This window comes from Pongo abelii, chromosome 18 (genome assembly GCF_028885655.2).
Source record: "Pongo abelii isolate AG06213 chromosome 18, NHGRI_mPonAbe1-v2.0_pri, whole genome shotgun sequence".
In the NCBI taxonomy this organism is placed as follows: Eukaryota; Metazoa; Chordata; class Mammalia; order Primates; family Hominidae; genus Pongo; species Pongo abelii.
The window spans coordinates 56181722-56196236 of NC_072003.2; the positions used below are offsets into that span (position 1 = coordinate 56181722).

Here is a 14515-nt window from a genome sequence, read left to right on the forward strand (position 1 = left end):
CGAAAGCAAAAGTACAACATATGCACCCACTTCCTAAAAAGGAGCCATCACAAATACAGTTTCTATAAATACTCTCGAAGAACCACCTGGCTGGGAGGCCAGAGAGCAAAATGTCTGATAGATGAAAGACAGCGGCAAGAAAGGACAAGTGGTTTTATTCTAACTCATAAAAGTTACAAATAAAACATTCTACGTTTGCAAAGGAGGGAGCAAACACAAGGTCAAGGGGATTAGGAAAGTCTTTATAGGGAACATGGTGTACAAAAGGGGTACACAGTCCTTGGTCACCTCCGACCCACTGCCCTTCCCAGCCCACCACTTCCTACTCCCCTGTGGTGTGAGCCTTTGGGTCCAAGGATTTCGAGTTTGTCTAGATCGTTATTTGGCCTAATAGGTTCCAGAGATTGGTGGGATTCAATAGAAAGAGAGAAATGAGATCTGGGGTGGGAAGAAGGATTTCTGGGCAGCAGGGGTAGCTTGAGCAAAAGACAGGTAAGGATTGCCCCGGGCATGTCTGGAGAACAAGAAACAAGCCAGTTTTCCTGGAGTGTGAGGGAAGTGTGCATAGGAAAATAAGACTCGGCCGGGTGCGGTGGCTTATGCCTGTAATCCCAACACTTTGGGAGGCCAAGGCAGGGCGATCACCTGAGCCTACGAGTTTGAGACCAGCCTGGGCAACATGATGAAACCCTTTCTTTACCAAAAAAAAAAAAAAAAAATTAGCTGGATGTGGTGGTGCGCACCTGTGGCTTCAGCTACTCCAGAGGCTGAGGTGGGAGGATCACTTGAGCCTGGGAGGTTGAGGCTGCAGTGCTGTGATTGTGCCACTGCTCTCCAACCTGGGTGACAGAGCAAGACTCTATCTCAAAAAAAAAAAAAAAAAGAAGGAGGAGGAGAAGTAGCAGTCCTGTCATATGAAGGGCAGAATAACAGGCTTAATGCTGAAGGGAAAGAGAAAGCAAATTGATTTGGGTTTGGTACTTTAAGTGTGAGAATGCCCAGGTGGTCAGAACCGTGGTCCTAGAGGCTGGGAAGAGCTCAAGGTGCTCCCCCGTTAGCCTGCAGCTCTTTGAGAGCAGTGACCGTAAATAGATTTGGCAGTCACGCTCATGGTCAGGGACGTGGAAGTCATAGCTTGGGTGAGATCAAGAGAGAAAGTACAAAGAAAGAACAGGGCTAGACCTTGGGAAGGGCTATATTTAGGAGGCAGAATGAAGAAGGGTCAGTGGTGAGGCAGACTTGAAAAGACCATTGGAGGGACAGGAGGAAAACTCAGATCACCGAGGAGGCACCCGAGAAGGGGATCAAAGAAGCTCAGAGTCGACCATGTAGTAGCTGTCTGCAAAGGGGCTGGAGCCGCTGAAGGTGCTGTTGAATTTGGGGTTGAGGCATCATTGGGAGCCTTGCAGTGAATAATTCGGTAAAGCGGCAGGTCAGGGGCCAGGGATTGAGGAATGAATTTGTGGGCAGGAAAAGAAAACAGCAGCCCTGCTTAGGGACTTCATACTTGAGTAAGCCAGCAATGGAGAGATTGAGGGAAATACAGTGGAAACCTGAGGGAATAACAGACTCAAGGAAAGGTGCTTTGACTGTCGTTATCGTAGGGCGTGTATTAGGGTAATGCTAGGCTATGCTGCAGTAACAAATTGCCCTCTTGATGTTAGAGGCTTACAAGACAAAGTTCTGTTTCTGTTACAAATATTCCTACCACAGTCAGGCAGCTCTTTGGGGTTCTTCTTCTCCACATCGGGACTCAACGATCAAAATTACTCCTGTCTTGGGAAGCCACCACCTTGACCAGTAGTTTCCAGCTCACTGAAGAAGGGAAAAGAGAGCTGGAGGGTCACGCACTGGCTTTTAAATGTTTCCACCCAGAAGGGACGTTATTTATTTCCACTCAAAGCCCATTAGCCAAAGCCAAATAGTCACATGGCTCCACCTAACTGCAAGGGTGCTGGGAAATTTGGGGGAAGATATGAATATTCATTGAACAATAAATGTCTCTGTTACAGAGTGAGGGTGAGTAATAGAGACCTGAGTGTATCGATAGGTCAGAGGGGAGAGATTGATGATGCAAGGAAAAGAATAACAGCAGAAAAGGTAGCAATGATGAATCAACAAAACATGGGGACATTTTTGCCACACAGCAGGAAAGGCGTAGCTGAAGTCTGGTAGCCCTGGGGTGCAAAACTCTCAGGACCCTTGCCCTTGTGATCTGCCCTGGCAGGGCCCCTGAGCACCAGGTCAGAAAGCAAACATGGAAATTGCAGGTGACATGTTTCCCAACAATGGGGCTGGCCAAGCAAAGAGGGAAGGAGAAGGCATGAGGGAGGGATTCAAGAATGATGAGCGTGAGCTCCCAGTTGGATGGGGAGACCAGAAGTGAGCTGCAAGACTTGACAAGACTTGAAATGCTAGTAGCATGAAGACAAAAAGAACATGAAGGCTGGGCGTGGTGCCTCATGCTTGTAATCCCAGCACTTCGCGAGGCCAAGGCAGGCGGATCACTTAAGGCCAGGAGTTTGAGACCAACCTGGCCAACATAGTGAAACCCTGTCTCTAAGGGGGAAAAAAAGAATTAGCCAGGCATGGTGGTGGCCACCTGTAGTCCCAGCTACTCAGGAGGTTGAGGCAGGAGAATCGCTTGAATCTGGGAGGCAGAGGTTGCAGTGAGCCGAGATCGTGCCACTGCACTCTAGCCTGGGCAATAGAGTGAGACTCTGTCTCAAAAAAACCCAAAACAACAACAAAAACATGCAGTGGGCCGGGCACGGTAGCTCACACCTATAATCTCTGCCCTTTGGGAGGCAAAGGCAGGTGGATCGCTTGAAGTCAGGAGTTCTAGACCAGCCTAGGCAACATGGTAAAACCCCATCTCTACTAAAAATGCAAAAATTAGCCAGGCATGATGGCATGCACCTGTAGTCCCAGCTACTTGGAGGCTGAGGTAGGAAGATGGCTTGAACCCAGGAGGTTGAGGCTGCAGTGAGCTGAGATGGTGCCACTGAACTCCAGCCTGGGCAACAGAGTAAGACCCTGTCTCTAAAACAAACAAACAACAACAACAACAAAGAAGAATATGCAGTTGATGTGGGAGATGGGGAGATGGAGAAGAACAAAGTTTGTGGTCAGTACGTGTGCACTTCATAGCTTGACATTCTGGAGGAACTAAACATCTTGAGCACACGAAACTCTAAGGTGTCCACCATTTGCCTATGAGGTCTACAAAGGTGGGATTTGAGATGTACCTTTTAGTTGCTGGATGGGAGGGAGACCAGAGGAGGGCCCAGGGCAGCTGAAGGGCACTCGGGGAAGGGGCTATGGACCCAACAGGCACAGGGGTATTTCAGTATCTTAACTGCTGAAACAGCTGAATGACTGCATGTCAGCTTTGAGGGTGAACATATCTGATTCATCTCTTACCCTAGGGTGCAGCACAGGGCTTAGCAGAGTAGACACTCAATAAATGCTTGCAGAATGAATGAATGAATGACAAATGAATGGATCATACCAATGAGTGGTAGAGCAAAGTGGAGACAAGATAAAGGGAAGTGAGCTAAATATCCTGAGAGTGTGAGCTGGACTCTGGAGTTGTTAAAATGGGCAAGGGGTGGAGGGGAAGCTTGTGAGCCAGTTGTCAAAGGTGCTGGGTGAGATCTTGAGAGAGATCCCTGGAGGTCACTACCTGTACCTGCAGACAGGTAAACCTTCAGATCAGAAAAGGGAGCTGAATGATGAGAGCACATGGACACGTGGGAGAGAACAACACACACTGGGGCCTGTCAGTGTGGGAGGGGGGTGAGGGGAGGGAGAGCATCGGGAAGAATAGCTAATGGATGCTGGACTTAATACCCAGGTGGCCGGGTGCGGTGGCTCATGCCTGTAATCCCAGTACTTTGGGAGGCTGAGGCAGGCAGATTGCTTGAGGTCAGGAGTTTGAGACCAGCCTGGCCAACATGGTGAAACCCCATCTCTACTAAAAATACAAAAATTAGCCAGGCGTGGTGGCGGGCGCCTGTAATCCCAGCTACTCGGGAGGCTGAGGGAGGTGAATCTCTTGAATCCAGAAGGCAGAGGCTGCAGTGAACCGAGATTGCACCACTGCAGTCCAGCCTGGGTGACAGAGTGAGATCCCATCTCAAACAAACAAACAAACAAACAAAACAACAAAAAAAAAAAAAAAAGAAAAAGAAAAAGAAATACCCAGGTGATGGGATGATCTCTGCAGCAAACGACCATGGCACACATTTACCTAGGTAACAAACCTGCATAACCTGTTCGTGTACCCCAGAACTTAAAATAAAAGTTGAAATTCAAAAAAAAGAAAAGGCTGCTAAGATATGCACCAAATTAGATGCAGGTATGCTCTTATAAGCACACCTAGGAGGTGGGCTGGGAGGGAAGAATCTCCTTCAGTGGTGTGATATTCAGGGTCCTTTCCTGGAAAAAGACAGGGTTGGTTAATGTCAGGGGTACTAGGGCAAGGCACGTATCGGGGAGGGGACTGGAGCCTGTACACATAGAACTACACCCAGGGGTTAATTCCTGAGATCTCAGTGATGGATATGGGCCTAGGGCAGTAAAGACCAACTGGGCCAAGTCAGAGATAAGAGTTGGAGGAATAAGTGCAGGTGTTTACAGTGGGCTAATAAAGACAGGAGGATAAGTCCAGGACTTAATGTGAGGGCTGAGCAAGCAGAAATAAATTCATGGAGGAGATCAAAAAGTCCCACCATTTGAACAAAAATGTTGCCTAAGCTATTTCTGGTGTCTTACACATCTTTGCTGAAGTGCTGGGTCTAGTCTGAAGTCAGCTTGGGGAAGGTGGGAGTTTTGCTGGGTGAAGAAAGAAAGTAACTAATACAGGATCAAAATCCTACTTAGGGTACAGAATATTCTGTGTACAAGAAAAGGTACACGAGGCCGGGCACAGTGGCTCACGCCTGTAATCCCAGCACTTTGGGAGGCTGAGGCCGGTGGATAACCCCAGGTCAGGAGTTCAAGACCAGTCTGGCGAATATGGTGAAACCCCATCTCTACTAAAAATACAAAAATTAGCCAGACGTGATGGCAGGCGCCTGTAATCCCATCTACTCGGGAGGCTGAGGCAGGAGAATTGCTTGAACTCAGGAGGCGGAGATTGCAGTGAGCCAAGATTGTGCCATTGCACTCCAGCCTGGGCAGCAAGAGTGAAGCTCCATCTCAAAAAAAGAAAAAAAAAAAGAAAAGGTACATGACATTTAAGATACATATTTTTTTCTTTTCTGTTTAAAGTACAACGCTGGACAGCAATCAGAATATTTAGAAGGAAGCTGTGATGGTGGAAAAAGAATGTGGCCTTCAGAGGTTACCTGGGGCCTCCAAGTTCAGCCATGACCCTTGCCCTAGAGCTGGCCTGGAGGGCGGGCTCCACCTGACTCTTGTTTGTCCTGGGTCCAAACCTGGTCAGCCAGGGAGAGCCATAAACCTGGCATGCTCTAGGGCAAAAGCAAGTATTTACTGTTGGAGAGACAACCAAATCAGGTAGATGCCTCCCATCTACCCGTCCTCTCCAGGATCTAAGTCCTTTGTTGGAGTAATCAGTGAAAGTTTCTTATGTGTGGTGGAGGTGATTTTATTTGCCTTCCTCCCACTCTTGGAAGAAAGGCTGGGGAGTAGCACTCAGAACAGGGAAGCCCAAGCAGGGTCTTTTTTTTCTTTTATTTTTTTCTTTCTCTCTTTCTTTCTTTCTTTCTTTCTTTTCTTTCTTTCTTTCTTTCTGTCTCTTTCTTTCTTTTCTTTCTCTTTCTTTTCTTCCTTTCTTTCTTTTCTTTCTTTCTTTCCTTCCCTCCTTCCTTCCTTCCTTCTTTCTTCTTTCCTTGTTTTATTAAAAAAGAGAGAGAGAGAGAGAGATGGGGGTCTCACGCCCAGGCTGGTCTTGAACTCCTGGCCTCGAGCAATCCTCCAGCCTCCCAAAGTGCGGGGATTATAGGCATGAGCCACCATGCCAGGCCAAGGTCTTTAAAAAATTGTGGTAAAAGACATAACACAAAATTCACCATTTTAACTGTTTTATTTTTTTGAGACAAAGTCTCACTCTATCACCCAGGCTGGAGTGCAGTGGTGAGATCTCGGCTCACTGCAACCTCCACTTCCCAGGTTCAAGCGATTCTTGTGCCTCAGCCTCCCAAGTAGATGGGATTACAGGCACACGCCACCAGGCCCAGCTAATTTTTTTTTTTTTTTTTTTTTTTTTTTTCTGTAGAGATGGGGTTTCGCCATGTTGGCCAGGCTGGTCTCCAACTCCTGACCTCAGGTGATCCGCCCACCTCGGCCTCCCAAAGTACCGGGATTACAGGTGTGAGCCACTGTGCCTGGCCTTAACTATTTTAAAGTAATTCAGTGGTATTTAGTACATTCACAGTGTTGTGCAACCATCACTACTATCTCATTCCAAAACATTCTCATCGCCCCAAAAGGAAATTCTGGACCCATTAAGCAGTAAATCCCCACTAACCCCTGGCAAACATTCATCTGCTTTCTGTCTCTATGGATTTGCCTGTTCCAGATATTTCATACAAGTAGATACAATATGTGGCCTTATGTGGCCTTTTGTGTCTGGCTTTTTCACTCAGCATCGTGTTTTCAGGGCTCATCCATGTTGTAGCATGCATCAGCACTTCATTCCTGTTTAAGGCTGAATAATATTGCATTGCGTGGATATACCGTATTTTGCTTATTCACTCAGTTGGTGGACCTTCGAGTGGTTTCCACCTTTTGTGCTATTAAAAATAATGCTTCTCTGAATATTCATGGACAAATTTTTGTGAAAAGTGCTTTCAATTCTTTTGGGTAGATAGATATCTAGGAGAGGAATTGTTGGGTCATCTGGTAATTCTATATTGACTTATCCAGCAAGTCTGGGTACACTGTAAAACTTTCTAAGGGCTGAGTTTAAGTATCAGACCCATTATTCTGCTGCCATAGCTTGGCCCCCATTGTCAGTCTTGAATGTTCTTATCCTCTGGTGTCTCCTATTCAAGAGACACTTTGAGGTTCTCAAAAACTAGCTCAGTTTTCATTTTCTTCCATTTAAAAACTGTGTATAACAAACACCTTTAAGAATCAGGTAGCGGCCGGGTGCAGTGGCTCACGCCTGTAATCCCAGCACTTTGGGAGGCTGAGGCGGGTGGATCACGAGGTCAAGAGATCAAGACCATCCTGGCCAACATGGTGAAACCCTGTCTCTACTAAAAATACAAAAATTCACTGGACGTGGTGGTGCGCACCTGTAGTCCCAGCTACTCAGGAGGTTGAGGCAGGAGAATTGCTTGAACCCAGGTGGCAGAGGTTGCAGTGAGCCAAGATCATGCCATTGCACTCCAGCCTGGTGACAGAGCGAGACTCCATCTCAAAAAAAAAAAAAAAAAAAAAAAGAATTAGATCGCACAGGGGAATAACAGGGAAGTGGGTGCCCCAAGTCCTCAAAAGTTGATAACCACAGTCTGAGATTCCTTCTTCCTTCAAACAAAAACACTTCCCCATCATGGGCCACAATGTTAAGGGAGGGTTTGCCTTGGGGGGCTACTTCTTGTACAGAAGGAAAGCTGCTTCTGGCTTAGCACGGGCAGGAGAGTTGCTGTGGGAAGGGTTTCATGAGTACGGAACAGGACGTCCATTTCCTGGGTTAAAGAAGGTGGCTTATGTGAAATTAGGACTTCAGAATGACTATAAAAAGCACAGATTCTGGTTGGAGTTTAAATTTCTTCAAAAAAAAAAAAAAAAAAACAACAACAACCAAGAGTTCAAAAAACAAAGTACAGAAGTTCAGCAGGGCCTAAGACACCAGACTACTTCAAATAAAACATGAGTACTAGCAATGATTTCTTACTGACTTGGGTTTTGCAAAGGCTCTACCCTCACAGCCTGATTGTAAAATAAAATAGGCCTTGATTCTTCCATTCCTGTCCCCATCTCAGAATGCAAACATGAATTAGATCATAGCAGAGAGACAGCAACTCTGCAGCACTACCACATTCAAGTTAAAGAGTTTCCATGTTCCTTTCATTTCCACATTTCCAGAAATCCCATTGAACACTGTGGATTTCCCTTCAGCTTATTAACTTGCATTCTCTCACATGCTTTCTCTCCTACTTTATTTCTTTTTCCTATTTTTTTTTTTTTTTTTTTGAGACGGAGTCTTGCTCCGTCACCAGGCTGGAGTTCAGTGGCACGATCTTGGCTCACTGCAACCTCCGCTTCTGGGGTTCAAGCAATTCTCTTGCCTCAGCCTCCCGAGTAGCTAGGATCACAGGCGCGTGCCACCATGCCTATATATATATATGTAGATATATATATATGTAGATATATATATATGTAGATATATATATATGTATATATATATATGTATGTATATATCTTTTGAGATGGAGTCTTGCTCTGTTGCCCAGTCTGGAGTGCAGTGGTGTGATCTTGGCTCACTGCAACCTCTGCCTCCTGGGGTTCAAGCAATTCTCCTGTCTCAGCCTCCCAAGTAGCTGGGATTACAGGCGCCCACCACCACGCCTGGCTAATTTTTGTATTTTTAGTAGAGACAGAGTTTCTACATGTTGGCCAGGCTGGTCTCAAACTCCTGACCTCAGGTGATCTGCCTGCCTTGGCTTCCCAAAGTGCTGGGATTACAGGCATGAGCCACTAATCCTGGCCCACATTTCCTCTTGAATGAACTGATCAGTCTCCTGGCCTCGAGTCTCTCGCCCTCCATAATGACGTGGATCCATACTGATTCTGATTTGTCCCTTCTACTGCTCAAAAACCTCCCATTGTCCACAAAATAAGGCCCAAACTCCCAAGGGTGACCATTCAAAGTCTTTTCTGAGCTGGTCCCAAAACTTTTTTCCAGTCTTACCAATCACTATTATCTGATATTACCATTATCTTAATGATAATGATGTGGTCATTATTCTTATTTAAAAGTATACCCTGGCCAGGCATGGTGGCTCACGCCTGCAATCCCAGCACTTTGGGAGACCGAGGCAGGCAGATCACCTGATGTCAGGAGTTCAAGACCAGCCTGACCAACATGGAGAAATCCTGTCTCTATTAAAAATACAAAAAAAATCAGCTGGGCCTGGTGGCAGGCGTAATCCCAGCTACTTGGGAGGCCGAGGCAGGAGAATCGCTGGAACCCAGGAGGCGGAGGTTGCAGTGAGCCAAGATCACGCCACTGCACTCCAGCCTGGGTGACAAGAGCAAGACTCCATCTCAAAAAAAAAAAAAAAAAAAATGTTCCTGGAGTGATTTTGTTGCAGTCAGATTTGGGAACCACTGTACTGGACTCGGTCCAGTCCTCTAAATATTAATGGCTAACATTTATTGAGCACGTAATAAATGTCTGGGTTTGTCCCAAGAACTTTAACAACTTTGTACTATTTAAGCCTCACAAAAACCCTATGAAACAGAAGATACTGTTATTATTATTCCTATTTTTCCTATTTTACACATGAGGAAAATTAGGTAGAAGGGCTAAGTAACTTGCTTAAGGTCACATAGTAAGTGGCAAAACTGGGTTTGAAAACAAGCAGTTCGGCTCTGGCCCCATGAGTTTAACCACTGAGCTCCACCTGCCCATACAAATTCTGCATATAAAGTCACTGGCACTCCATGGTGTTCAGTCAATAATTGCTGCCATTATTACTTTTATTCAAATCTCACCCATCCTTCAGAATTCAGCTCAAATTCTACGTCTTCCATCAAGTTTTCTCTGACTCCCTCTCTTCTTTTCTCAATGTAATCATAAGTCCTTCAGAAATGTATTCGACTTTGGGATAGTCTTTTATTTCTGTGTTTTTGTTAGCCTCCTCATTATACTTGTAAAGTCATTGAGAATAGGGTCATGCTGTGTTTATCTTTCTATTCCTGGCACATTTGTTGACCTGAATTTAACATTTTCCTAAATGTGCTATAAGCAGAATCACCGAATTTCTCTTTTCTTTTTTTAATTTGAGACTGAGTCTCACGCTGTCTCTCAGACTGGAGTGCAGTGGCGCGATCTCAGCTCACTGCAGCCACTGCCTTCCAGGTTCAAGCGATTCTCCTGCCTCAACCACCCCAGTAGCTGGGATTACAGGTGCCCGCTACCATGCCTGACTATTTTTTTTCTATTTTTAGTAGAGATGACATTTCACTATGTTGGCCAGGCTGGTCTCGAACTCCTGGCCTAAAGTTATCTGCTTGCCTTGGTCTCCCAAAGTGCTGGGATTACAGGCATGAGCCACCACTCCTGTCCCCAAATTTCTTTAAAAGGAGCTATCTCACTGGGAGATAACTCAAGAGAGAATCACAGAAATTGGACTGCCTTTTCCCTAGGGGAAGAAAATGCAAAATCACACTCCTAAACTTTCTTTCTTCTGAGTGGAAAGGGATAAGATATCTTCACGTCTTAAGGGGCCCTGAGGCTTGTCACTGCAGGTGAGGGGAAACCACACTACTGGCATATTTGATTTCTCAATGCAGCTGTCACCTCCTGCCTCGCCGCCTCCTTTAAGGCCTATGTTGGTTTTACCTGGGCTTGCTCCACTGGTTAGCTTCTCCCTAGTTGCAAGACTACCAGATCATAATCAGTTATTATCTCCCATCCTGATGTGTGAAAAGCTACAGAATTTGTGGGGCCCAGTGCAAAATGAAAATGCAGGGCTTCTGTTTAAAATTTATTAAGAATTTAAAGATAATAGCAGAGCATTAAACCAAGCATGGGGCCCCATCCACTACATGGGTCCCACACCCAAGAAGCCAGCTTTGATGAAAAAAGGGTTAGGCCAGGTGATGGCTCATACCTGTAATCCCAGCACTTTGGGAGGCTGAGGCAGGTGGATCATTTGAAGCCAGGAGTTCGAGACCAGCCTGGCCAACATGGTGAAACCCTGTCTCTACTAAAAATACAAAAACTAGCCTGGCGTGGTGGTGTGCACCTGTAATCCCAGCTACTTGGGAGGCTGAGGCAGGATAATTGCTTGAACCTGGGAGGTGGAGTTTGCAGTGAGTGGAGATCATGCCACTGCACTCCAGCCTGGGCAACAGAGCACGACTCCGTCTCAAAAAACAAAAAAAGGTCAGAGCCTTCTCAGCCGACCAAAACCACTTGCAGAAAGCTGAGTGTGGGGACAATTTATTTCCAAAGCCCTCAACCTCTCATCTTAATATAAACACAGCTGAGAAAGAAATCACCCTGTATTGTGTATTATATTAAGATTGACTATTGTGGACTGAATTGAGTCCTCCAAAGAGATGCTGAAGCCCTAACCACCAGTACCTGTGAATGTGGCAGCATTGGGAAATAGGGCCTTTGCAGATGATGGAGTTAAGATGAGGTTATTAGTGTGGGTCCCAATCCACGATGACTGGCACTCTTATGGAAAAAAGAAATGTGGACACAGAGCCAGACATGCACACAGGGAAGATGATGTGAAGAGACCTGCAAAAGGAGAACCCATGAGAAGATGAAGACAGGTTGGGGTGATGCTTCTATATGCCAAGGAACGTCAAAGAGTGCCAGCAGGCCGGGGGTGGTGGCTCACGCCTGTAATCCCAGCACTTTGGGAGGCCGAGGTGGGCGGATCATGAAGTCAGGAGTTTGAGACCAGCCTGGTCAACATGGTGAAACCCCATCTCTACTAAAAATACAAAAATTAGCCAAGCGTGGTGGTGGGTGCTGGTAGTCCCAGCCACTCGGGAGGCTGAGGCAGGAGAATTGCTTGAACCTGGGAGGTGGAGGTTGCAGTGAGCCAAGATTGTGCCACTGCACTCCAGCCTGTGCAACAGAGTGAGACTCTGTCTCAAAAAAAAAAAAAAAAAAAAAAAAAAAAATCAGCCACGCGCGGTGGCTCACACCTGTAATCCCAGCATGTTGGGAGGCCGAGGCGGGCGGATCACAAGGTCAGGAGATGGAGACCATTCTGGCAAACGGTGAAACCCTGTCCCTACTAAAAAATACAAAAAATTAGCCAGGCGTGGTGGTGGGCACCTGTAGTCCCAGCTATTTGGGAGGCTGAGGCAGGAGAATTGTGTGAACCCGGGAGGCAGAGCTTGCAGTGAGCCGAGATCGTGCCACTGCACTCCAGCCCCAGCGACAGAGCGAGACTCTGTCTCAAAAAAAAAAAAAAAAAAAAAAAGTGCCAGCAAACCACCAGGATAGGAGAGGGGCCTGGAAGATTCTCCCCCGAGGCCTCAGAAGGAACCAACCCTGCCGACACCTTGATTTCAGACTTCCAGTTTCCAGAACCAAGACAATAAATTTCTGTTTCTTAAGCCAGGAGTTCCCAACCTTTTTGACACTAGGGACCAGTTTTGTGGCAGACAGTTTTTCCACAGGCCAGAGGTGGGGGGGGGGGGGGGGGCATTGTTTCAGGATGATTAGAGCACATTACATTTATTGTGCACTTTATTTCTATTATTATTACATTGTAATATATAATGAAATAATTATACTACTCACCATGGTGTAGAATCAGTGGGAGCCCTGAGCTTGTTTTCCTACAACTAGACGGTCTCATCTGTGGGTGATAGGAGACAGTGACACCCGAAGTATGTTGCTTATGTCGAGTCTACCCATTTTGGCTGCTGTCACTGCAGAAAACCCTGCTTCACAGAGACAGGATGTTGCAATAGGCCAGGCGTGAAGGCTCACATCTGTACTGCCAGCACTTTTGGAGGCCAAGGCAGGTGGATCACTTGAGGCGAGGAGTTCAAGACCAGCCTGGCCAATATAGCAAAACCCTATCTGTCTCTACTAAAAATAATAAAAAATATATATATAGCCAAGTGTGGTGGTGCACTCTTGTAATCCTAGCTACTCGGGAGGCGGAGGCATGAGGCACGAGAATTGCTTAAACCAGAGAGGTGGAGGTTGCAGTGAGCCGAGATTGTGCCATTGCACTTCAGCCTGGGCGACAGAGTGAGACCCTGTCTCAAAAAAAAAAAAAAAAAAAAAAAAAGGATGTTGGAAATGAAAGCAGGCTTTTCACTGCTTTTGTGGCCATCTCAGGATTAAAGCCTAGACTTTAACCCAGAACATGTGGAGATCTGAAGTTGTCTCAAACAAACTGTTTTTTTTGTTGTTGTTGTTGTGTTTTTGTTTGTGTTTTTTGAGATGGAGTCTCGCTCTGTTGCCCAGGCTGGAGTGCGATGGCACAATCTCGGCTCACTGCAACCTCCACCTCCCGGGTTCAAGCAGCTTTCCTGCTTCAGCCTCCTGAGTATCTGGGATTACAGGCACATGCCACCATGCCCGGCTAATTTTTGTATTTTTTAGGAGGGACGGGGTTTCACCATGTTGGTCATGCTGGTCTGGAACTCCTGACCTCGTGATCCGCCCGCCTCGGCCTCCCAAAATGTTGGGATTATAAGCATGAGCCTCCTCACCCGGCCTCAAACATACTTCTAAGGCCACCAGATGCAGCTGTACAATTGAAGTACATACACTTGCCATTGTAAAGCCTGCCACCAGATGCAGCTTGTCACTTGCCACTCACTGATAGTGTTTTGATACGAGTCTGCAACAAATTGATTTATGATGGTCTCTGTGCAGTGAAACCTCTCTGCTAATGTTAATCCGTATTTGCAGCCACTCCCAGCACTAGCATCACCAACTCAGCTCCACCTCCTATCATCAGGCATTCGATTCTCGTAAGGAGCACAGCCTAGTTCCCTCGTGTGCACAGTTCACAATAGGGTTCAGCTCCTATGAGAACCTAATGCCCCCTGATCTAACAGGAGGCTGAGCTCAGGTGGTAATGCAGCGATAGGGAGCAGCTGTAAATACAGATGAAGCTTCGCTGATGGCTCACCTCCTGCGGTGCCGCCTGGTTCCTAATAGGCCAGGGACTCATAGTGGTCCGTGGCCCAGGGGGGGTTGGGGACCCTGTCTTAAGCCATCCAGTTTGTGGCACTTTGTTATGGGAGCTGCAGCAGATGAATATACCCACCCACCAGACCAGGCTCCTCCTGTTACCGTCCTGACCTTGACAAGCTCCTGACAACACCTGAAAAAACAGATGTCCCAAGGGGGTTGGAACAAGGAGGGGGCAGGGGCAATGTCAGTTTTGTTTTTCAAGCCTTTTTTTTTTTTTTTTTTTTTTTCCTACAGAGGAGGAGGAGGGAACTCCTACAATAAAGAGGCCTTTATGGTCCCACTTCAGGAATCGGAGAACCCCGCCCTCCTCGTCTCAGCCCCAATTTAACGGGTGCATGTGTGAGTATCTAAAGTGACGCCTTTTGAGGGGGACTCCAGTGTGAGCAGGACTGTGGCTGACTTGTCAATCATCATTAGGGTGATGTCCCAAACGTTCAAGTCTGAGGCCCAGGGAAATTGGCAACAGCTGCCTGGATGCCTCCATCCTCCCAGCCCAAGGAAGATCTGGCCTTGCTCCTTCGTTGTCCTTAGGAGCACGTGGAGTTCTCCTAGGTGGGCTTGCACAAGGATTCGAGTGGGTAGGCTTCCCCTGTAGGACGGGCTTCCCCGTAGGTTTCCACGTGGGGC

The 14515-nt window shown here is 46.8% G+C and overlaps 1 long non-coding RNA gene across 1 annotated transcript; it reads right to left on the reverse strand.

Moving 5' to 3' along the window:
* Positions 1-11290: 11290 nt before the first annotated feature.
* On the reverse strand, positions 11291-12929 carry LOC129050812 (uncharacterized). Its single transcript, XR_008514626.2, has 3 exons — positions 12473-12929; positions 11869-11960; positions 11291-11452 (listed from the first exon to the last, which is right to left on the reverse strand). It is a non-coding gene; the product is annotated as an uncharacterized LOC129050812 (long non-coding RNA).
* Between the last annotated feature and the right edge of the window lie 1586 nt (positions 12930-14515).